At 36.9% G+C, this 26,426-nt stretch overlaps 1 long non-coding RNA gene across 2 annotated transcripts in view; it reads left to right on the top strand.

Moving 5' to 3' along the window:
• The first annotated feature begins 11,601 nt into the window (after positions 1-11,601).
• The window catches only part of LOC141419197 (uncharacterized), a 100,536-nt gene continuing 85,711 nt past the window's right edge, over positions 11,602-26,426 (top strand). For both annotated transcript variants that reach the window (XR_012443853.1, XR_012443854.1), the window contains exons 1-2: positions 11,602-11,826; positions 11,909-12,059. This is a non-coding gene — a long non-coding RNA (uncharacterized lncRNA). The remainder of the gene's footprint in view (positions 11,827-11,908; positions 12,060-26,426) is intronic.

The following is a 26,426-nucleotide window of genomic DNA, read 5'->3' as shown; positions in this document are numbered from 1 at the left end:
CCATTCCCTCTCTGCTTCCCAGCCACCAGAAAGTTGGCAGCTCTGATCTTTCACATGCTCCCCTCCGTGTCTCACCAACCTTAGGAAAAGCAGAGCCAAGGGACCATGGTCTCAAACTGTGAGCTTAAATAAATATTTCTCCTTTTCAGTTATTTGCTCAGGCATTTTGTCACAGCAATGAAAAACTGACCAGCACATTTGTCCCATGCAATTACTAAAATATCATTCATATTTTAAAATCTTAAATTCCAATTGAGTTTCAATTGAAAATCTGAAATGCCCAACTGTTGGGCTTCCAATATTTACTGTCTACCTTCCCTGTAATAAAAGGGATCTTACTCTCTCAAGAGAAAGATAAATTTCAAATTATTATAGATAATATAATGCCTGTTTCATAGTTAGCCAAGAATATTGTAAGTGATCACATATATCAAGCACTTAGTGTATGATTGAGTTCTAGTAGAGAAAATGCACATGTTTCTTTCCCCTTTTGTGTAGTCAATTTAAAGCTCCCTATCTCTAAACCTACACCCAATTTGAGATCCAAAGGGAAGACAAAGAAAGTATGCCTGCTGCACAAAGATGTCTCTTTTGTTCTCTGTAAACCTTCTTAGAATCTTTGTAGTAACTCAAGACAATTGCCTTTGATCAAAGAAAACAAGCAAAATAAGTGTCAGATACTGTTTTAAATAAGTCACAGGCATCAAATCATTTCATCTTCTCAACAGCTCTACACAGATTCCACCTTCAATTCTACAAATTGGACTCAAAGCAGGAATGGTAATGTTACTTGCTCAGCGAATCACTCTGCTAGGGACTTGGGCAGTCTGTCTCCACAGTCCATGCTCTTACCCCTACATCAGGACACAGGACACCAATGGATCTTAAAGAGCAGGAATACTCTTATGTTCAACTACACAGGGCTCCCTGCAGTTGCTGCTGGCACTTGCTGCTTCCCACAGCATCCTCAAGACAAGAGTTTAAAGAGATGGATGTAGTTAGGAGTGGTAGTTCATTCCTGTAATCTTAGCTTCTTATTAGGCTGCAATCAGGATGATCACAGTTCAAGATCAGCCTGGGCAAATAGTATGTGAGACTCCATCTCAACCAATAACTCAGTGTGATGGCACACAACTGTCATCTCACTGAAACTGTAAAGCAAAAAATAGCATCACAGTCCAACCCTGCTTGAACAAAAGGCAAGACTCCACTTCCAAAATAACCAGAGCAGAAAGAACTGAAGACATGGCTCCAGTAGGAGAGTTCCTGCCTAGCAAGAATGAAGCCCTGAGTCCAAAACACCCAGTACTATTAAAATATAGATATAGATAGATGAACAATAGATAGATAGATATTATTTGGAAAATATCATTGGATGGCAAATATTAAGTCTCCACTTTTCCAGCCCTCCTCAGTTGGTAGCTGGGGATCTAGGGATTATTTTCTGTGTGTGGAAGTGCAGGTTGGTTGTGAACCTGAGAAAGTGTCCTTAACCATGCAACAGTGTGAGGTGCTAGCGTTTGTGCCTACCAGTGCTTTGCAGTACCTCAAAGTGAAGCATCTGCTTAGAAGTTAATTCTCCCCATGCTGGGAACATCTTGACATAATGAGTGTTGCCAAGTGAACATTGACTTAATAAGCCAGAGCGGTTCCAGAGGCCACCCTGCAAAGGAGCTGTCACCATCCACTGAGAAGACAGTTGGCTGATGAGCTGAGCATTAGAGGTCTGGAGCGCCTCCTTGAACACAAGTGGATTTCAATTTAGTCCTTCCTTTAATACTGTTAGGAAATAATGTTTATTTAAAAGCACCATTAAACAAAAACTGCAAGAAAATCCAGTCAGTTTTACCCATGGTGGACAGAAGTAGTTCACGTAGTTCTGAGGAAGTACAGTAAGTACAAGGTGAAATCCTCCACGCTCATTTCCAAGGTAAAGTTGAATTTATTCCTCAAGATAGGTGAGAACTGCTTTCTCTAGTGTACAACTGAAGACAAATAAAGGAAGAAAGGGTGCAAAGAAGTATGGAAGGGACCTCTCTCAGCATAGGGCTTCAATAGAGATTATATGACCTAATGGAAAGTTTCTGATATTGCTATTGGGAGGCATGCATTTAAGAAGTAAATTTGCATGAGTTACCAGGTAGCAGTATCTTTAGCTCTTTGCCACTTAACATTTCTGGAAATCCCTGAGAAATAGGTACAGAGCACACAACTTATCCATAAATCTTATATTATATCCTATGATTCTCTATTACATCCAGTTCAGGTCAAGAAAAATCATAAAAGAGTTGGTAACTAAATTGTTATCCTAAAGGAATTTCTACCACCATCAGCGCATATTAGGACTCCTGGAAAGCATAGTCCAGTGTTACTCTTGCTTCATCTGTCAAGAAGTTGCCTTGAACTTGTTCACCCCAGAATTACAGAGTCCCATTCATAAGCCTTTCAGGGGCAAATATCTGTCTGAAATTAGCACCAATAAAGAGTAAAAGCAATTTGTGATTACTTATTTCATAGGTGGCATAAACTATATATCTGAAAACCTTTCTCTGTTTACTTTGGCTGCCAGGCAATTGAAATCCAACTCTTACATCTGCCCAAAAGATTAGTAAGAACATCACAGCCAATTTTATTATTGCTTTCGCTTTATGGCTATACTTTTTCCAACCATTGATTTTAATTCATTTAATCCATAATATTATTTTGCATACCCTTTAATGCAGTCAAAAATACTTTCAGAAGGCATGGAAGGAAGGAAGGAAGGAAGGAAGGAAGGAGGAAGGAAAGAGGGAGGGAGGAAGGAATGAGGAAGGAGGGAGGGAAGGAAGGAAGGATAAGTGTTTTATCAATGTGATATATTCATACTATTAGTGATAATATCAATGATAGTTGCTGCTGTTTTTATTATTATTCATATTTTATTTAGAAGGTAATGAATGGAGGGTAAGGGGAAAGAAAAAAATTACATTAAGCCAGACCCAGTGCTAGCTATTGTTAGGCAGGCAACTTCATTTCATCTTCAAGAACAATCAATGAGATCAGTTGTCAATATACTCATTGGATAATTGAGGAAAGTAAGACTCATGGAGTCAGCACTCAGATCCCACAGCAAATGCTGGGCTGTTGCTGGCCATGTCTCTCCACTTTAGCACATATGTCATTTCTAGCACCTCTAGACAAAGAGGTCAAAGTCCAGCTATTGGTTAGTTTTATATACATCATCATCTCATAACAGATAGAAGAGGGTGACACCTTTTGCTTATTCGACACAGTCCTCCAGAGAGGATTTTTGTGCTTCTTGGGAGGCTGCTGTGATGCACTCAGACAATTTCAGGGTTCTTCCACTATATGCACATAAGGCTACATTCTTATCTCTACTGACCACTGGTCAGCAATATCCTACAGAGAGGGGGCTGTGACTATCTTCTCCAGCACTGCATTTATGGCACTTTGGAAAGTACCTGGATCATGGCCAGAGCTATTAGATAGATGTTGAACAAACAAATAAATGGTAAGTGGAGAGCTGAAGCTGCCAAGGGCTATGACTCATAATCTCTGCACTACACCATCTTTCCCTGTGTTTCTAACTAGGAGCTATCTTCTTTCTTCTCACAACTAGACCTTCCTCTTTCCCATGGACTGGGTATTTAACCTTTGCATCCTTAAACATCTTGTTATTTTCAGTCTTTCACCCATAATGCTAGGACTATAAACTGGTGACTTCACATATTTCTGAATAAGCTATATCCAGTGGTCACTCAATCAGCTGATCGAACAAAGTACTTAGAGAAGGTTGAAATCCGGGTCACTCCTCAGATTGCCAAATTGGAACTCCCAGGATTGGACACACTAATGTGTGGGAATAAAAGGAAAATCAAATAAAACCAAACCCACACATCTGAAATAAACTTCCCTTAAGGTATAATAGTACCTCATGTAGAATAGTCATAAGTCATACCAGATAAATGCACTGGTTTTACACTTGGAATAATACCTGTCTTGAAATTCTTTCCTGTCAGATTAGAAATTTGAAGACATAATTTTTCCTGTCCCATAAATAGTAGTTTTTCTCATTTCCAGTTCCCATCCTGTTTTTCTAAATTTCTAAAGCAAAAGTATCTTAAAAAGGTGAATGCTCTCTCAAGTCAAAATGTATGAGAAAGAGACAAAGACAGAAAGGAAGACAAAGCAAACTTGAAGTACTCATTTTGTATATTTCATTTGTCCCCCATACTTCTAAACATCTTTTACATTTTAGAGTGGGACCAACAGATTCAGGCCAATTGAAAATTAATAAAACTAGTAACAATTTCTGGATGTCCCTTCTTGTAAGAGGTTTGAGGTGAGGGAGAAAGTACTCCATGTCCTTTCTTTCCCTGCCACAGAGACCCAGAAAGATGGTTGTCCCATCCACTTTACCTATTTACATGCAAGGAACACAAATCTCTGGGTCAGTGCTAGAAAACATGTCACCCTGGAAAGCCACTGCATCCGAAGAGGATTTAGAGTAAAGTGGAAACCATCTTTTTTTTAATAAGCCACTGAGAATTGTGGTATATTACCAAAGTATAACTTTTCCATCTAACCAAGGTAGAAAAAAATGTGTGGTAAAAAGATGAATACAGAGATGCTTTTCATGCAATGCTCAATGTACTGTGTATTTCAAAATTGCTATGAGTAGTTTCTAGATGTTCTCATTTTATGTTGCTGTATGCCATACGTCCCAAGGTGTTGTAGGATATCATATGGTGAAATGAAACATCCAAACTCAAATCTCCTCCTCTTCATTAAAGTCAAAGTCTCATTGGATTGGGGCCCCACTCTTACGGCCTCATTTAGCCATAATTAGCTCACCTGAAAATAACCATAGTCATGTTAACTTTTTTCCTTGTTAATATTTCACAGTGGGGCTTTAATTTCAATTTGAATGATGTTTGCAATATTTAAATCATGGCAGAAATGGAATTTTAAAAGATGTATAAGGAATTGTTGTTTAGCATGGGATTTGACAAGCTTTGGACAGTAGGCTAAAATAAAGACACAAAGGTACTTAAAATTAGGGTATGGCATTTGAATTTTCTCCTAAAGATCATGGGAACTGGTATGAATGGTGATCATGGAGTAATGTGATCAAATATGCATTTTGAAAGATCAGTTTTTCATGGAGAGATCTTTGGGATCATTTAGCCCTAGGTGTGGGTCGAAGTATTGGCTTTAGCATAGATTGGCTGTGTGAATTGATGAATCATTTGTCTACCCCCACACTTTATTCACCATTAAAAAGGGGGTGATCATTCCCATTTGTTGTTTGTTGGCTTCCCCAGCATCTACTGTACCTCTTCCACACTGAATAGCAGTCAGTTGGATAGGACTCACTATAGGTCCATCTCAGTCCAAGTCAGTCAACCTAATCTTGCCCATCTTTCCAGTATGATGGATTCAGGGATGGGAAATTAATCCAATAAGGACACAGAGTGAGGGTTTTTTTTTTTCCTTTTTCTTGACTAGTATTATGTCTGAACTTGAATTCTGAAATTTTGCAACCATTTTGCCACTTAGAGAAGTTAGCCTATGGACAAATTCAAGGTCAAGGAGACAGAGGGAAGAGACTAACTAAGAAATTGAGAGGTGGCTGTGATCAAAATCATCCTCATGTACACAGTATCCATGTAAACTCAGGAAGTTACATATTAAGGAAGATAGAGGAAAGATTTTTGAAGATGGTTGAATAGAGGCATTCAGTACTCACCTGCTCCTCCATTGGAAGAATTGAAGCAACAGGTGTATAGCTACATTTAGAGGTGAGTGATCAACAAGAGAAAATGGAAACCTTACAAGATTTAGAGACCAATAGCAATAACATAGGATGATAGTTCATCTTGGCTTCACAGCTGGGGAAGGAAGAATCTCTCTCTCTTTCTTTCTCTGAAGGGTATGGGTGACAGAGAGTTCCAACATTCTACCAGCATGGATGCTGACAATCTCACAACCTTCACAACCTTCACAGGTTTGGAGCCTTCTCAGATTAGTAGCCTGAAGTCTGCACAGCAGTGTTGCTTTGGAAAAGGATCTCACATCATCTCCAGAAAATCCCCAAGGTGCTGTAGCAAGGTGTAATTTTGAGTAGGGAGCTGTTATCTGGACTTAGACAGTTCTAGGAGTCAGCAAGCCTTGTATTTTTCCATCTCTGGTACCTCTCAGACATTCTATTTTATGGGCTCTGTGGTTAGCTGCCTCACAAACCAAACTTGACCCACTAGAGTGACTGTGAGTCACATTCACTGAGTGCCTTGCACTGTATAAAACAAGTGTTCAGTCACAGAAAGGACAGGAAGGCACTACCTTCAAGAACTGGCAATTTTGGAGTCAGCATTCTGAGATAAGGGGTGAGACAATTTGTGTGTGATTCATGCTGATGCCAGGAATGAAGATGGTCTCCCACATAGGTCCTGCCATCCCACTCCCCCAAAACAGTACTCACAGGTACATGTCAGCAACATGTCAGAGAAAAATTCTGTGGTTCCACTGGTTGTCTTAAGCCATGCCTGTGGTTTCAATGGTGGTCTTAAGAAATGCCTGGCTGCAGCTGTCATTCCATATCCTGGACACATGCCTAAGAAGGTCCTCAATCTGGCTGCTTCCTGCTTGTGTTTGCTCCCACAGGAACTTCAACTGAGAGAGGTAGGGAAGAAAAGCCTCATCTACAACCCTGTCTCTGGATATGCACAGCCAAAGGAGTCCCCAAGAGGAGTGTTATCCACCTTGAACCACAACACACTCCTGCTTTCTCCCTGTGGACACTATAGTTGAAAAAAAAATGGGGAGCGGGGAGAGTTGACTGTCACTCTATACCTTGTTGAATATGGCTAAGGGAACATGGGGTCCCACTTCTGATCTACATGCCCACAATAGTAGCAGAAAGACCATGACTCTTGCTGCTACCATCTCTACAGTTCCCACTACAGTCTACCCCCACACTCTCTGTGACTGCACTGTGTAAACACAGCTGGCTGTGACTTCACAGATTAGGTAGTATGGTTCCTGCCACTATCTTTTCTTGTTAGGAACATTCACCACATGTCAAGGGACCAGTGCCTTAGGCCTATCACCATTATTGGTATAACCCACACCAAATACCCTTATAAGGAGCAGCACCAACACTAATAGTGCCTAAAGGAAACACCTCATCAACTAATAGGGACCACCACTCTGATTGTAGGAGTAGCAGCATTATGTGTACTACACACATTCTGCTGTCTACACCACACCTGCTTGTATGACTGGAGTGTCCCAACTCCCTCATGACTCTCAACAACACTGGGTCTCTCTGAAACTGAAAATATGCTCTGTGCTCACTAACACAGCCAAAGAAGCCACAGGGACACTATGCTGTTCAGATGGAAATAAAGCCAATATTGCATAACAAACCAATACCACAAGACATTTCTGGAGAAAGTAATTTACTATGAAAGGCATCCTATAAAATTGGTAGAGGTATCTGATCTTCCAGATGCACAAATCTAAATGTAGGAACACAAAAAATTATGAGAAAACAAAGTAATGTGACACCACTAAATGATCACAACTCTCTAGTAACCAATTTCAAAGAAATTGAAATGATGAAATTCCTGACAAATAATTCAAAAGAATATTTTTTTAAAAAATCAAATGAGGACCAAGAGAATAGAGATAAACAGTAAAATGAAATTAGGAAGCCAATGGAACATATAAATGAGAAATTTAAGTTAGAGATTTTGAAAATAATCCAATGGGAAATTTTGGAAATTAAGAGGTCAATAAGTGAAATAAAAACTTTGGGTGAAAGCCTAAACAGCAGTCTAGATTAAATGGAAAAAAGAATATCTGAGTTTTAAGACAGGTCCTTCTAAATATATCAGACTGAAAATAAAAAGAATAAATGAAGAGGGCATTCAAGGTCTTTGGGACAACATTAAACCATCAAACATCTATGTCTTTGGATTACTTAAAGGTGAGGACATAAAAGTTAAAGATAGATAAAACTTATGTCGCATTATTCAACAAAATGATAGCAGAAAACTTCCCTACTTTTTTGCACTGGAGATTGAACTCAGGGCATTGCACTTGCTAGGCAAGTTCTCTTGAGCTACAACCCCAGCATTAAACTTCATTACCCTTGGGAAAGACATGGACATATATGTACCACTGGTAAGAACCCCAAACAGGAATGACCAAGAAAATTCTTTGCTATGATATATTACAGTCAAATTGTCAAAAATAAAGTGAAAGACAGAATTTTTAAATATGTTAAGAGAATCTGTTAAGTCATATTTAACAGCAACCCCATTAAACTAATAGCAGATTTCTCAGCAGAAACTGTATAGACAAGGAAGGCATAGAATGATTTATTTCAAGTCCTGAAAGCAAATAACTGCCAACTATTACTATTCCCAATGAGGCATAGTAATGCTTTTCTCATTTCTCCTTCAAAACCGAAAGAGAAAGACTTTTCAAGATAAACAACAACTGAGGGAATTATGACCACCTGATTAGCCTTACAAAAGATGCTCAAGGGAGTTCCTACATCCAGAAGTGAAAGAAATATAGCTGTCATCATGATAGCATGTAAAAGTATAAATGCCACAAAGAGGGTAGATGCAAAAAAAATAAATAAATAAAAGAGAGAGAAATACAAAAGAATCAGTATTGTCAGTGTTTGATTACAATAAGCCATTATGCCACAAAGATGAAAAAAAGAAAAAAGACAAAGAATATCTAAATGAACTAGGAGAAAACCAATAAAAATAACAGGCATGTCTATATCATTCAACAATAACCTTGAATGCAAATGGACAAAATTCTCCAATTAAAATCTATGAACTAGATGAATGCATAGAAAAATAAGACATAACAATATGCTGCCTAAAGGAAACTTACTTTGCCAGGAATGACATACACAGAATGAAATTGTTAGGATGGAAAATGATATTCTAGGCAAATGGAATCCTAAAGCAAACAAATGTATCTACAATTATATCTGACAAAATAGATTTTAAGAAAAAAATTATAAGAAGAGACAAATAAGGTCACTATATAATAATCAAACCATCTGTGATGGTTTGAATAAAAAATGTCCCCCTCAGGTTCATGTGTTAAAGGCATGGTCCCAAGCTGGTGGTGCTATTTTGGGTGGTAGTAGAAACTTTGGGAGGTGGAGCCTGCTTAGAGGAAGAGAGTCACTGAGAGCATTTCTTTGAAGAGCATATCTTGCCCTGGCCCCTTCTTATCTCTTTGCTTCTTCTCTGCCACTAGATAAACAGCTTTTGTGGCATTCTTCTACCACCATGATTTCCTGCCTCATCACATCCCAGGAACATGGAGTCAATTAAACATGTATTAAACCCTCTGAAACTATGGCCTCACATAAACATTCCTTCCTTAAACTGTTCTCTCAAGTATTTTGTCACAGAAACACTAGAGCTGACAAACACATGATCAATTTAAGAATGTATAATGCTTATAAATCTATATGCTTCTAATAACAGACCACCCAATTTTATGGTACAAACACTATAAGACCTAAAGGGAGAGAGGGACTCCAATACAATAATAGTGAGAGACTTCAATACCCCACTCTTGCAACAGAAAGATCATCCAGACCTAATAAAATCAACAAAGGCACATTAGAGTTTCATTATGTTATAGATCAAATTCATTTGGTTGGTATTTACATAATATTACATCAAACAGCTGCAGTTTAATTCTTTACATTAGTGAATGGAACTTTCTCTTATTTTGTGAGACATAAAATTGGCCAACAAAAAAACAGACCAAAACAACAAGTCTTAACTAATACAAAAAACATTGAAATTGTATCTTGTATCATTTTTAACAACAATGGAATGAAACTAGAAGTCAATACAAAACAAACTTTAGAATTTATACAAATATAAGCAGACTGAACACACTTTTGAATGAACACTAGGTCATTGAGGAAGTGAGAAGGAATACTTCAAACTTTTCTTTAAAAATATGAAAAAGAAAAACCAACATATCTCTTATGGTTTGAATATGAAATGTCCTCCCCAGACTACTGTTTTGAGTGCATGGTCTCCAGCTTAGTGGTGTTATTTGGGAAGGGGTGGAAATATTGGGAGGGTGGAGCCCAACTGGAGAAAATGGATCACTAAGGTGTTCCTTTAAAGATTATACTTGGTCCTCTGCCCCTTCCCCTTTCTCTGCTTCCCATTCACCCTGAGGTAAAAAAGCTCTTCTGCCATATACTTTCCAAGTGCATGGGGCCAAGCAGCTATGGTTTAAATACTCCGAAACCACAAGTCAAAATAAATCTTTCTTCCCTTAAGTTGTCTTCTCAGGTATTTTGATAACAGTGAGAAGAAAGCTAAAACAATATCAAACCTGTGGCATCCAGGAAAGAGAGAGAAGGACAGAGAGAGAGAGAGAGAGAGAGAGAGAGAGAGAGAGAGAAAGAACATCAAACCAAACTTGAAATTAGTAGAAGGAAAGGATTAACAAAGATAAGAATGGAAATAATTATAATAGAGTCTAAAAACAGTTAAAATCAGTGAAACAAAGAGTTGATTCTTTGAAAAGATAAACAAAATTGACAAACCTTTAGCTAGACATGACACACTAAAAAGAGAATATCAAATAAATAGAATTAAAGATGAAAAAAGAGACATTATAACTAGTACCACAGAAATACAAAAAAAATCATTAGGGATTATTTTGAAGACCTATATGCTAACAAAGATGATATTCTGGAAGAAACAGTCACATTTCTGGATACATCTGATGTACCAAATTTGAACTAAAAGGATACAAAAAGCTGGAATAGACCAATAGTAAGGGGATAGAAGAACACAATGCATAACTTTTATCCTCATATTATGTCCTCAGGGTACCTCTTTACAGTAGATCTGTCTTTTTGTTTCTTCCAGTCAAAGATACTACCTTATATCCCCCCTAAAAAATTACACAATATAGGTTGTCATGCCTAACGTTTTTTGTAATGGATGAAGATTATATCAGGCAACATTAGGCACCAGGTTAATCTAAACTTAGCTTCCTCAAGTAATATTGAAAGTGCACCATTTTGCAGGTGAAGAAGGCAAGCAAGATTCTGCTCAGAAAGATTTAAGCACAGGTCCAATAACTTGCTCATGAAGCCATCTTGTGTGCTTCAGGCCAAAGACAGATCACCTGCTTAGCCGCTCTCATCAGAACAATTAAGCAATTTCATAAACATGAGAATAATCATTATTTATGTCTTTATCTCAAATCCAGAGTCTGGCTATCATTTCATCCCCCAGGCCACCCATCAAGCCAGAAAGAAAGCTCAAATCATAACACTCATAATCTCTTGATTCCAGCCTCTACCCTGAGACCACCAGGCTGGACTGCCTCACCCAGAAATAGTTATTTTATCCTTGGGAGACCAAGCCTAAAAACAATATAGTGGTTCTGTTTTTTTATGAAGTTCCCAAAATTGTGCATGCTTATCGGAAGGCTATCTGAACTATTTGTGTCTCTGGGGAACGCATAATTGGACTGGAAGTTTCCTAAAACCAACCTTTTTTCTAACCATTTCAGGCTGTCCTGCTTTGGGTCAGTAAGAAATATCCTTTATAGCTATTTCGTGTGATTTCTACATTGCTAAAGGCTGATGATAAATAAGACAGGAGGAATAAGTTCCTAGTTTTTAAAAAAATAAATGAGAGGGAAATTTCAATTCCCCCACTATCCTTGCAAAAATTTTATTGCATTTCCTACCAAAATCTAGAATTTTCCCCATCATTTGAGAGAGGAATGGTAGTCTAATTAATGGTAAGTTAAATAAAAGCATTCTCTTACTTTTTCCCTTAGAAAGTGCTGAGAGTTTAATAACGCTATGCCATTACTTTCTTAGGATAACAACTAAAGAGAAGAATAGGAAGGAGCACTATGCCTGGAATACTGCCCAGAACATTGCATTAGGTGGCTGGTAAAAGAAGAGCCAAAGAAAGAAAGAGAAGGCAAAGAAATACATCAAACAAAAAGAAAGGAGCAAAGGAAGAGTGGTATGTCTTTCACAATGTTAGGTCACTATGTGTGAATGTGGAACGATTGATGAATGATTGATGTTCAGTTATTACAAACACAGACCTAAGATACAGTTACTTGAATTTTTCTTTTTATTATTTGAGTTTCACACTAGAGGGACAGAAATGACTTCTCAGGCAGCCATTCTCTTCTTGAAATACAGATGTCAATTTTCCTTTTATTCATGTCTATTGATCACTAACGGAACAAATTTAATTCAGAGAAAATTGAGTCAGCTTTGTTTCACTAATAGTTGGTATTTTCTTTTAGGCTGTGGCATATAGCTACAAAGTGCATGGAGGTATGAATTTTCACATTATTGTGTCTGACTGTTGAGTGAAGTCTGGTGGGATTTTTGGTGATTTGAAACAAGCTAAGGAATTCATTTCACAGCCTGCAGTAAGAGGGAAGCACATTATTTAAAACCAACCTGGATCATTGCTATATTGTCATCTTATGCTTTTAACAAGACCTTTTCTGTAGAACATATAATTTTCTGTCTAGCTTGTAGATTTTATGATTTGGATTTTACTCTTTGGTGTTAACATTGTTTTTATCATAAGTGACTGCTTAAAATAGTTATCTATTTATTAATTTGATTATAGGCAAGTTCTTTTTTTCATTATTTTCTGATTTATTCAAGTAAGAATTCATTTAACTCTCATGACAAAAGCAATAATTATATAACAACTAGAGATGGCCTCTTTCCTCTTCTTTGACCTTAACTCATAGGTGGTAGGTGCCTTCCTCTAGAAAATTTAGCACATAGGTATTTCTTTCCTTCTCTGATCCTGTGCAGTGATAATTTTATTTTCTTCATTTTGAACTTTTTACAGAGTGACTTCTAGACACCAGTGATCCCCCCACAAGTAATCAGGTTTCCAGTATTTGTAGAGTGGTCTAGTCTCCCTCTTCATCAACTTCAAGCTAGGCTTTTGATTAGTATTAACTGGGACACTGTGTGCTAAACCAGTTCCAGTGTGTCAATGGTAAAGTCAATCTTCCAATGAGAAAGCCAGACTCAGTCTTTGGACTTTTGGGAGACTTAAAACTTATAAGAGGTCAGGCTATCCTGTTACCATTTTAAATCTCTGAGTGTTAGAATCATTGCTTATGTGGCAATTGATACATTCATAGACACAGCACTTCCTTCTTTTTATGCTTTGTGTGGGTGTTAGTAACTTTATTATGTATTTTTGCATCATTACTGTTTATTCTGCTTCCATATCTCAGTACATAGCTGAAATAAGCTTTAAATAGTATTAAAAGCATGGATGAACTAATGACCATATGAATGATCAGGTACTGTTAAGAAAACTAATCAGTCAGGGTAAAAAAGGTGTTTTATCTGAACATCTGAACGCATCATTCAAACCAAATTTTATTGACAATGTGGACCCAATCCAGTAAGACGGATGTAACTTTTGCTCACAAGGTGTCTAGACCTCTGTTATTTCAAATTGTGACAGGGACTATAAAGCTACAACATAACTGAAATCTATGAAAAATGCAGAAATCCAGGCCCCACTCACACCTGCTAAGTAAGAATCTGCATTTTCAAATATTTTTCATTTTTTTCTTTGGTGATCCTGGAGTTTGAACTCAGGGCTTTGTGCTTACTAGGCAGGTACTCTACCACTTGAGCCATGTCCTCAGTTCCAGAATCTGCATTTTAATAAGACCCCAGGTGACACATTCTTCTTAAAGTTTGAGAAGTATGACTGGAAGACACCTGCTTTTCTTTGTTCTTTGTGAGTATGACAAATGAACATGCTGAAAAAATGCTTTAAATATATGACAATAAATAGGATTCTTTGAAGAAGATATTATTTGTCATTGACTGTGTTTCATAAACAAGTGCATCCTGATGTCAACAACATCCCCATTTTCTAAAGACTCCCAACGCAGCCCCAGTGTCACCCAGCTGTGACAGCCTGAGTGATTTCAAACACCACTGATTGACATCTTAAACGTTGCCTGGAAATGCCGCGCTGTGCAAAATCCTTCATCACAAGAACACATCTGCCTTAAAGTCAGCTGTCCAAATGAGGGGCATTTCCTCCAGAAAGCAAAACACCAGGCTTTCATGTCTTCAAAGCAAATCCTTATTTTTTGGTACAAAGAGGAGTTTCCCTGCCTCTTCCCAGCAACTTGAGTGCCCCTCCTGGGGCAGTGTGGGCCTTTAGCCTTGGGCCCTGTGCTCAGAACAGCCGAGTGGAAGGATTATGCAGACGATAAACCTCAGAGCTACCAAGCAGTTGCCATATATCCTGGGATCATGTGTGAGTAGCTGACAGGAAAAACTCAGGGGTATCAGCTTACAGGAAAAGGCTGTCATTTATTTATTTATTTTCTTCCTTCTGTAACTAATTCTAAAAACAGACCCCTGCTTGGGAGCTGGAGTATAAGAGAACAAGGCAAATTCTGCAAGATTCTAATTGGGGAACAGTTGACTTAATTGGTGTCCATTTGGCAGACAATGGGAAAGGCTCCCCAGCTGGGCTGGGAAAGGACTCTGGGGGAATATAGCTTTGCAAAAAACCCCAAAGCTCTGGGGACTGATTGTTTCCTGAGGTGAAACCTGGAGACCACAGAGCTTGGATTAACTCTACAACTGTCAAGCTCCATTAGGGACAATCAGAGGAGACAGACCATGGGTTAAACACAGGAAACAGAGCTGACAATGGAGGCATATGTCTCTCCAAGCATAGAAGGGAGACAGGCATATATATGTCTAATAACAAACATAAACATTTTTCTTTCAGGTTCAGATGCAGCACTGATGGGTCAAAGATATTCTTCAGTATGGGGTGTTAAATGTCAAATATTTGGACTCTAAGTGGGTCAATTACAAACGCTTATTTTGTGTGATCTGACGGGGCTGAAGATATTTCCTGAACATCTAAAGTCCATAGAGAACTACTGCTGATGTTGACTATTAGAACCTGAGAGTTGGGTGGACCAAAGCCTAAAAGGATCAGGTTCTGCTCCCCACATTACCATTAACCAGCTGTCTGCCACTGAGCACTCTAAATCCTGATTCATCATTTTAAAAATTGGTCATTTTGAGCAATCATTGCTGAGAGTCCTCCCAACATTAGTATTCCATTATCAAATCTTGCCTAAATTTAAGAAACACAGAATCCTTTTCTCTTTGTATTTCTCTCTGTGAAATAGGTATATACAATATGTAATATAGTCTGTTGTATACTTACAGCACAAAAGCAGTGCATTATAATTTTATTTTTTTACAAATATTTGTGTCATATCACAAAATATACCATAATTATATGTAATATTTACATATTTTAAAATATTATAGATAAGAGTTAAAGTCATATGAACTGCCAACATGGGATATCTGTACAATAATTGGGTGAAAATTTAAAAGAAAAATTCATCTGTGAAGGATCTGAATGTATTTGGACTCTGTTCATATGAAAGTGGTACTCTTTGGTACTTTTTACCCAAATAGTTCATCTTCCCCAAAGATAGAAGACCTAAACTCATCCTTTTACAAGGAATTTCCCTCAATGACCATGAGTTCCTGAAGAACAAGAGCTGTGTGGAATTCTCATAGGGTCAGAGCACAGTGCTTGAACAGAGTCAGATGAGATGTGAGTATACTAGTTCAAGTATATTCACTTTGGGCTGATCTTTAAAACTCTCCAAGAACAAACTCCACAGTGAGAGAACATGGACTGACAGGTGAAAGCAAGAAGAAGATGGAAACTGAGTGACCCACAAGGTAATACATTAAGAAGTGACCATTGCAATCTGGAGCAGTTTAGACTGGAAGGAGAGGTTATCTCCTAAGTCACTTTCTTAAAATCTGTCTAGAATTAATAAATTAATCATTCTTTCTCCATCTCTAGAACAATAGAACACACAATAGGAGGCTATTTTGCTGTAATAAACTAGGTATCCATAGGCAAACATTCGACTTCCCAGAGAGCAAATGGGGAGAACTCTTGCTTTTATTCGTGGGCATTTCCTGAATCCTAAAAGTGAAGTCAGGAGTTTAAGACTAAAAACACAACACTAGTCTGCAACAACCTTGACCTTTAAAATTGAAGGTTGGCAAAATCCATTTTGATCTAAGTTCACCTGTCTGCCTTCCCTCCTCTTCTGAAATGTCAATCTTACAGAAGAATTTGGTTTTGTGAGATATGAAAAACCTTTATAGGCAAAATGGATATTTGAATGCAATATTTTTTCCCTTTCCTCTTAGGTGTACCAGTAAGGGAAAACTGTGCATTTGAGTTTTTTGGTTTTGAGGATTTTTTTTCTCCCACTTTTACCCTAGAAGTATAACTTTGAATTACGGCAAGTACCTTCCCTGTCCCATGAGGAGTATTTAATTCAAAAGAGGCTTTTCTTATTCGGGTCAAGATATATTTAAAGCAGGTGAGCTGTTACTGGTGCTGATATAAAATTAAGAAAAAAAGAAGAGAATTTTTGTGACTGAAGATGGATTAAACTGAAAAATAAAAGCACTGGAAATAAGAATAAAAGCATTCTCTGGTCCAATTAAATCTTGACCGTGCAATAGAACCATCTGGTTTTAGCCTCTTAAAATTTTAACTAAAGGCTGTTTTATTCTCTGTGGCTCAAATGTGTTTTCTTTTTTATTTTTCCGTTTTGTGTTTGTTTTTGTATTCTAAGTATACCATTCTGCCTTGTCTGGCTGAGCCAATAGCTACTTCTTTCATTTCCCTTTAATTCTTCCTGCCCAGCATACCTGTAGTGCACCTTTATCTTTGCTCTTTGCATCTCTTCCAACAGGCCGACATGAGCCCCAGGGCTTGTCAGTTTTATGATTCATGGGTATATTTTCCCTAGCCTCCTTCAAAGAAGGTCTTGGAGTAATTTAAAAGCAGGTATTTCCAATTGGTGAGCAGAGTTGAAAAAAAAATTCCCTTATTGACTGGTCTCATCTCATATAATATAATCTAATAATAAGATCTGTTCTCAGAGGACATATTCAGTAGATATTATACTGCTAAAGAAGATTTTAGACAGTGTGCTCAAACATGTTAAACAAAACAGAACTGTCCAGTTAGTTTCTATTTATCATGCCATTCTAAAAGGAAGGGCATGATGATATTTTTCTCAAAGACCTAGGAGTTTTATCCCTCTACCAGTAATACATAAGTATATAAACCTAGGATTTGCATAGTGGTTAGTTAAATGTAGAACAATATAAGTAAATTCAGTTGACTTCTAGCAAATATACAATACCAGTTTCCTTCACCTGCCCATAATTTTTTTAATCAGCTTTCATTTTCTGAGTGCTTGCATTTTAAAAGCACTTGAATATGTATGATTTTCACCACCCATGCATTTTGGCACTTGGTTTTCATTGTGTTACTGGTGGCAATAGAAAAGGAGGCAGGTGGTGATGTCAGTTATGTGGTTGATAGGTAGCAAGATTGGTATTACAATACAAACAGTCAAGCTCCTTAGTTTATGTCAATCTCTTAGCATGAGATTGTGCTGGTAAGACTCTTAGATTCTAATCTTCTACTAAATCTCAAATATGATTATTTTATTCTGGAAAGAGGACTTGGATCTACAAGACAGAAAAAGAGAAAAAAGTGTTCACTGACTACCCACCATCTACACCTGCCAGTACGTTCAACACTTTATGTTCTATTGTTTCATTTTTACACAAAGTAAGTCTTATATATTTTACAGCAAAGAAACTAAAGACTAGAAAGGCTAACAACTTGGTCCAAACCAACCAGTAACACTTTTGTTGTAGGATATGTCTCATTATGTTTTTCTCTAAAGTTCATTCTTCTCCTACAAGATCCTATGCATCCTCCAACTTCACTGAAAACATACCCTTCAATTGGCTGTCATGAAACAAATCCTTGTCAATGGGGCTGTCATCTTTAATCTAGCATTCCCTATACTATAGCTAATATTCTTAATATCCTCTCTACATTCCTTCTTTCACTCATTTAGCATGTGCTTTCATGGTCCATTCAGTATAAACCTCATGCATGTTTCCCACAACATAGATAGTGGCCATTTTCAGAAGCCCAAGAAAAATACATGTTATGTTTTGACTATAAAATGTTCCCAAATGTTCATGTGTTGAAGGTTCAGTCTCCAGCTAGTAGCTTTTTTGGGGAAGTGATTGAATCATGGGGGCTCTAACCCATCAGTGGATTAATCATAATTTGATGACTTTAATGGAAGGTGGTGGAAACTCTGAGGTAGGGCTTGACTAGAGGAAGTAGGTCACTGGGGTGCATGCTTTTGAAGGGTGTGTCATATTCACATCTTTCTCTTTCTCTCTCTCTCTTTTTCTCTCTCTCTCCTTTTTCTTCCAGGCTGCCATAAATTGAATAGTTTAACTTACCATGGCTTTCTGCCATGATGTTTTCTGCCTGATCATACATAGGCCTAGAAGCAATGACGCCAGCCAGCCATGCACTGAAATCTCTAAAACTGTGAGCCAAGATAAATCTTTTGTGGTTTAAGTTGTTTCTCTCATATATTTTGTTACAGGGATGGAAATCTGACTAACATATTATGTTGCTGATGCAAAAAGAGATTCTTGTGAGTACGTCACCTTCCACCAGGCTGACTATCACCTAGTCCATAGATACTTATCAAGAGTCCACAGTGTGTGAAATGCTGCGAACACACCTTTCTTTAGTCGTAAACAAAGACTGTTCTCAGTCTCCCAGACATTTTTGTAGACCTTGTGTGCTTGCCATAGTGACTTTGAAAGAAGTTGCAACAGCTGACATAGACTTATGTCAGAGGACTACTGATCTTCCTCTTCCCATACTCATCTGAGAGCAATCCAGGTACATTGGTAACTGCTCAGTAAATGTGCAATTAAGTGGAATTTGACAGTCTCCCAGAATAGAAAATGTGATGTTTTTAAACTTTGAAACTATATGATACCTATTTTCATACTTTTATCAGCAACTTCTAAATTGTGTACTTGCTTGAAAGAGAATTAGATCTACTTCTTCTTTTTCTTTCCTCATACCCCTGCTCAGTCCTCATGATAGCTCAGTGCAAATCACTGCTTATGATCTATCTTCTGATTAAGAAAGAAGCCTCCATCCCTCCAGACACCAATATGTAACTTCTGATATTATATCCAAGATGCCATAACTCCCTCTATCAAATTTGTTAAATACTTTTATTTTTCCATGACATGAAATATTATCCATACAACAGTATTTAAAGAAGATACATTTATGATTCCAAAATGTTGGAAAACAATTGTAATATCCATCAATAGGCAAGTGTTAGATAAATTATAGTATGCTCACACAATGAAATACCATCCAGGGTTTAAAAAGAATGAAGCAGTACTATAAAAGACTAACTTCCAAGATTTCTCCTATGAAGAAGAAATCCACCACTCTTCTTCTATACATTTTTTAAAAGCTTACATAATACTTAATCTTTTTGTGAGACTCTATTGGAAGGCTAGACTGGAAACTGCTGATAATGTTGCCTTTAGTAAGGACAGAAATGGGGAGAGAGCCATAAGTTTCACCATGCACCCTGCTGAAATATTTGCATTTTAACATGTGCATATGTTACCTACTCAAAATTAGTGTTTTTTTAAAAAATACTTTGCCTAGCTTTTAAGACATTTTTTGCTTTTTCCTTATATCCTAACTCATTTCTACCAGCAAACATATTTAAATAAGGGCTTTACCAAAGCATATATTTCATATGCTGAAAATCAGCTAGTTTTTTTAATAAAATGTACCTTTTTGGGAATAAAATAACAAAAGTTAGCATTTTTAAACCCCTCCCCCTTTTTTGATGGTGGTACTGGGGTTTGAATTCAGGGCTTTGAGCTTATGAAACAAATGCTCTACCACTTGAACCATACCTCCAGCCTTTCTTGCTCATATTACTTTGGAGATAGGGTCACACTTTCTACTCAGGACAGCTTGGACTGTGCTCTTCCTGTTTTAGCTTCCCACTGTCACCGGGATGACAGATATGTACCATAATGTCCAACTCTTTTCTGTTGAGTTGGTGTTTTGCAAACTTTTTGGACTAGGCTGTCCTCGAACTGGTGTTCTTCTGATCTCAGCCTCCCAAGTGGTTGGATTACAGGAGTGAGCCACTGGTACCTAGATCATTTTCACTCTTCTTAAGTATACAGTTATATGGCATTACTATAGTTAGACTGTTGTGCAATTATCACCCCTATCCATCTCCAGAAGTGGTTCATCTTCCCTACATGAAACTCTATGCCCAGTAAACAACTCCATATTCCTCCTCACTGAGTGCTGAGTACAAAACACTCCTTTCCCTCTGTCTCTGTGAACATGACTGCTCTAGATCTCTCAGATCACTGGAATCAGAAAGCACTTGTTCTTTTGGGTCTGGTTTATCTACTCAGCATACATAACATCGTCAAGATTATGCCATGTTGTATCATGTGTCAGAATTCTTTTTTTTATTAGGGCTGAATAATATTCACTGACTTGTACATTGCACATTTTGTTTACCCATTCATCCATCTTTGAAAATCAGCTTTACCAAGAGAATATTTTCATTAGTCATGTTTCCAGGAGGAACCCTTTCAAAAGTTTAAAGGTCATGAGACCTGGACAGATGCCTGTAGGTTGTGTAAGTGTAGGTTTAGCTTGATCTTACCTAGAACATGTATCAGTACTGTGTGGATGAATGCCTCAGAAATTTTTTTTTAATTTTTCTTATTTAACAAGATAATCATATTAATAAATCATTTTTCCATTCAAAATACACAGTATCTGCAATAGATTTTTTAAAATATTTGGTTAATGATATTTAATACAGAATATGTGAAATAATTGAAGCAATGCCTAACATTGACAACATGGGTTTCTTCATGACACTCGCAAGCAGGAGGCATCTTAACCTATGAAATATGTAACTTAGCAGACATTTAATGTGAAAAGGCAGAGCTTCCAATACAAACATATCTTTAGTAGAATATAGTTTTAAATTGCCAACATTTAGTTACTACATTTTGTAAATTTACTGTGCATATAAAAATTATACCATTAACTTAAATGAAATTCCTTCTAGAACTTATTTTTTTCATTACCATCATTATTATTATGATTAAACATATTTTACCTGGAGAACTCCTCACATCTCTAACATATTGGGGTCATAAATCTTTAAAGAAAATAGGTCTGAAATCTAATATATATATTTAGAGACTAACTAAATTCCCCTGCAATTGGATGTCAGAAAGCATCCAGCCTTGCTCCAGACATTGCTGTTGACTAAGAGTCAAGTGAAGAAATTCTTAAGCCATTTTGTTTTTCCACCAAATTCAATTAAACATTTCACTATGTATTTCTCACTCTTGGTTTTAATAATTAATTATATTAAACATGAACGTGGTTTCATATAGGTAACCCCTTGAATGGAAATGACACTGAATTAATTTTATACCTTAAATTGTAGTATGTATTTAATGAAATCAATTCTAAGTGGGATCTTAGTGTGAGGAATGAGAAAAGCTCTGTAATCAGAGAAATTGGTGTTTGAAATACAGCTGTACAATTTATGTCCTTAGGAAAAAAAATGCACAAACTCTAAGTCTCCATATTGGGGAATAAAAGGAGAAAGAGTAAATGGGTCCATGTGGACATGTGAAAGGAGATGAAGCATGCAATATGCCATGAAGCCAAGAACATAGCATGCATTCAACAAATGCTGGTTATTTTTTTCCCTTTTGATGTATTTATCATATAATCTTATGATGGATTCCCTTAAAGTGTTACTTTTTATTAAAATATAAGACATGTGAGAGCTCACAAGCACTCCCTGATTTCACCAAATTCAGTACTTTGCAATGGAAGTTTCTACAATTTCTACATTGATTTATAACCTTTGAGGAGAAAAAAAAATCTTAATTCTCCATGGTTTCTGATCACTTAGGCTTTTCTGGACTGGGGTAACACAGCATGCCACATGTTTTCCTAACAAATTGCATTCGGACACTTTCCGACACTTTCATTATTTTAACTCAGGTAATAATTAGTCACTGTCAGAGGAAGGACTTAGGTTGTGCAAATCAGAATAAATTTACCTTGCCGTAGCAACAGTCACAAATGAAGCAATAAATTAGAAATAGCAAATTGTTATGGGCTTAAGAGATCACAAATCAAAACTGCTCCCTGAAATCCAGGAAAAGGTAGAAGACTACCAAGATTTCTTGGACAGCTTAATTTTTCCAGATAAACTTTTGAATTAGATTGCTTTGTAACCAATCCCAGAGATATTTTGGACACTGATCACAGACAACATCCTAGAACTCTACAACTATAACACAAGGTACTATGCACTACTTCTTACTTTCTTTTTTAAAAGCACATTTTCCTTTTAAGATATTTGAAAACTCATAAATCTTTTAAATATACATACATATGAACATACATCTTATACACATATGTACACATACAAATATATATATAGATATGTATATATGTGAACATTTTCAGACTTCTGAAAAGTCCCTTAGAGTCAACACAGGTGTTTTTGGTACACCTGTAGTCAAAACATCTTCTTCTGAGATCATGGTAGACTTAGCTCCTAGGCTTAATTTACCATCTGTCTCATAGGTGGACAATGAGTAATTGTATGTCACTGAGGTGAGCCCTTTCTAGAAGGAGATAATGATTACCCTGTGTTATATCCTATCTTGGTCCACGTATCTATCTAGGAGCAGAAAAATGAAATAAAAACATATGGATGGAATTTTTTTCTTACATAAAACAAGAAAGGATCTTGATCACAGTGAATGATAGGATGTGAAAACGATGGGTCAAAATATAGTAAGCGGAGTCAATGTTAAGGTCTTGCACTTTCATCCAAAGAAGTAAAAGACCTCAAATTATGGGTTTTAAAACCCATGGTTTAATCAAATACTCTTCAGAAGTGATTATTGGCTTTGATTTTGAAAAAAATGTGTGTTATGTGTTAGCAATGGTATGGGACTCCCAGTAAACTAATACAGCGATGCTGTTGATAATAGAAGGAAGGATTATATTTAAGTCATCATCTTAAGTAAAGTTGTTGTCCTAAGTAAGGCCTAGTTAGGAACAGAGAACACTGTATTTGTTTGTGTGTTACATCCTAAGAAACAAGTAGGAACATCAGAGCAAGAAGTTAATGGGAAAAAATTCCAGTCTGTGCAGGGAATAAGCCTGTTCTATTCAGATGTGCCAAGTTCTGGGTCAAAGTGAATATTCATGAAATTTGTCTTCCATTACTGGTAGAATTAGCATATAATAGAAAGAACAGCTTTATTTTCTTTGGAGTAAAGATAAAGAACAGCCTTCAGCCTCAAAGAATGTAACTAAAAGTAATATGTATATGTCTAGTTAAAATTGCCACCGGTCGTTGGGCATCTAATTTTCCCCATACTCATCGAAGGTACCAGTAAAGTTTTCAAAGTTTTCCAACTAAGGGAAAGCCTGAATAATCTATAGGGACACCTCAGAAAATCTGAGGAATTCCTGCTGTGTATAACATACACACACACACACACACATTAAATATTCTGAAAAGTTTCTTTGAGTATACACAGGATTTCCTGCTATGCCTGTGACAAAATGGCAAAATCTGAGCAGTCAAAATGAAATTGATGAAGAACTTTGAGTCAGCTTGTGACTGTCCTCCCTGATAGAATAGCATGGCCTCATCACGAGGAAGTAGGGAAGCCCTAGTGGAGTCCCCCTAACACTTCTATTTGTACGAGAGAGGCCCAGAGGACAGTCAGCAGCTTGTTTAAAGACAAGATTTCAGCTCAGCACTATTGATGGGCTGAGAGGGTTTAGAAGCCATTCTGAAGTACATATAAGAAAAATTGGCCAGTTCCATAGCTGTCAGTCTATTGTGATGTGTGGTTCCTTCCTGGTGCTATGATAGACAACACTAGGGGGATGACCACATCCACGTTGTGTACTTGGCACACATCCTAGGTTTATTAGAAAGGTTTTTGGTGTTCCCAAGAAGCCGTTTTACCGCTCTTAGTGAGTCCAGGCATGTGTTACCACACCCTGCTCAAAAGAAACACTTTAATGGGACAAAAAGTACAATATGAAAATGCCAAATGCCATTAGAACAATGATAGTGAAACATTGCATCACAAAACCATAGATCCTATGTTGCAATTCTCATTTAGAAACCAGAAGAAAAATAAGAAGAGTTAGAATTTACAAAAGAGGGCATCAGAAATAAAAATCCCAAATAACAGACATTTATAAAGAGAGAGAAAGAGCACATAAAAAGGAATTAAAACAAAAAGCAAATAAAAATTATAGAAAAAGAATTTGAAAGACTGGAGAATACTTGGGTGGACTCAAAGGGGATTTTGTGGGTCTCAAGTATTTGCCCTGGTCAGACTTAAACTGCTATCCCCCCCACCTCTGGCTCCCGACTAGTTGGGATTACAAACATATGCCACCACATCAGGACCTACTTGATAGATTTTAAATAATTGAGGGAGATATGGAAAGTAAAGCTACAGAAGAAATATCTAGAAAAACAGGTTGAACAAACAAATAAAAAATTAAAGTAGGATTTAAAATGGAATTGAGATGGTTATTAATGTTTCTTTAATGTGAGGTGAAAACTTTTGATTCAATCTTAATAAATAGAATATGGAGACACACTTTATATTTTCAGATGGACTGAGTTCTTATTTGGTTTGTGACAGACTAGTGGGTGATTTGGTCTCAGACAAGATTCAAGCATAGAGCTTGTGAAGTCAGAGTCACTGTCGTCTTCCTAATTGAATATGATGATTTCCTTCCCTAGTCCATTGTAAAACTTCTTTCAAATTCTTCTTCCATAGCAATTAACATGGCTTGGCTCTTGTTTGGTTCATTTACTGGAAGTCATTTCTTGTAACTTCTACAAGAACTTAAGCTCCATGATAGTAAAGTTTACATTCTGTTATTGTTTTGTCTTTGTCTTTCTCATATTCTAACCTTGTTGGTCCAGCATCTAAAATAAATGTGCTAAGTTCTTAACGATTGCTGAAGAAATATTCATAAATCTGAATTCAATTACATGTCTACTTAAATCCCTAGTAATTGTGCTACTTGCACAAATACAGAGTCCTTGAAGAGTGACTAAAAATCTATGAAGTAATGAGAGAACAATACAAATTCATACAAAAGAAACAATAATCGGTTGAATATAGGTGCAGAAATGTTTTTCTGCAGAATATGTGCTCTTAGACAGTCAACCTGGGATGATATTGTGGCTAGCTGAAATTTTGATAGGAAGAATCATTGAAAAAGTGAAAATTGAGATAGGACTCAAAAAGGTAGTGAAGTGTTTTTCACAAAGAGATGTGAGAAGGATCTTTTAAGTAGGGAAACTTAAAGGATCTCAAGAGAGAAAAAAATTCACACTCCCAGACATGCAGTGTAATAAAAGCTACAAATATTAGAAAAGGGAGGATGGGTTCAAGGGGCAAGAAGTAGGTAAAACTAGGAGCTACACTGTAGTAGGTAAGGAACACCCAGGGGCCCACAGCAGAGACACAGAGCTCTCTGACATTCTCATCTGATTTCTTTAAAAAATGAGTGATTCACTCCGTCGCCTTCTTACTTATGTCAATCTCGTTTATTGAGAATCTTTTCAGACACAGAAGATTCCCTGTATAAATGGTACATTTTGACCCTCCATGGTAATTGATAAAATCACATTTATCTAAATACAAATTATTAAATAACATTTTGGGATTCCTTACATACTCGGTTACTGTTGTAATTATCCCTATGCTTTATATTTCACATTTATCTCTCTTTTCTGCCTGTGTTTAGACTATCATGACTTTCCCCCTAGATTACTACTCTAATCTCTAGCTCTAAGTGTCTACCCATACATTCTTTCCTCCATATTATTGCTGGATTATTTTTTTCTACAACGTAGTTAAGTGAATTTGAAAAAAAGGCTGAACCTTTGCCATCTACTCAAGTATTTTCCAAGTTGTTTTCTTTGGAATACTGGGTGCTATAAATATTTTGCAGAAAAGTGTTTCCCATAAAGTTTGGGAGCTACTGATCTGCCTATTGGTATTCACGATGAATAGAAGCATCCAAAAGACTGTTGATACAAAAACCAACTAAACTTTATGTAATCCAGTGATTTCCAAATATATTTAATTGCATTCTAGGAAGACCTTTGGAAAACACTGATACAGTTCACTTATCTCATTTCATGGATATTTTCAGCTGCAGTCAGCTTCTAAAACTCTATGAAGACTTTTCTGATCCATCCTCTTCCTGACAATTTTGAAGTCTCTTTTTATGTTTTCCAATAGCAATTGTTCTTTGGAA

This window comes from Castor canadensis, chromosome 19, assembly GCF_047511655.1.
Source record: "Castor canadensis chromosome 19, mCasCan1.hap1v2, whole genome shotgun sequence".
Classification (NCBI taxonomy): domain Eukaryota; kingdom Metazoa; phylum Chordata; class Mammalia; order Rodentia; family Castoridae; genus Castor; species Castor canadensis.
This window is presented reverse-complemented; position numbering and strand designations above follow the sequence as displayed.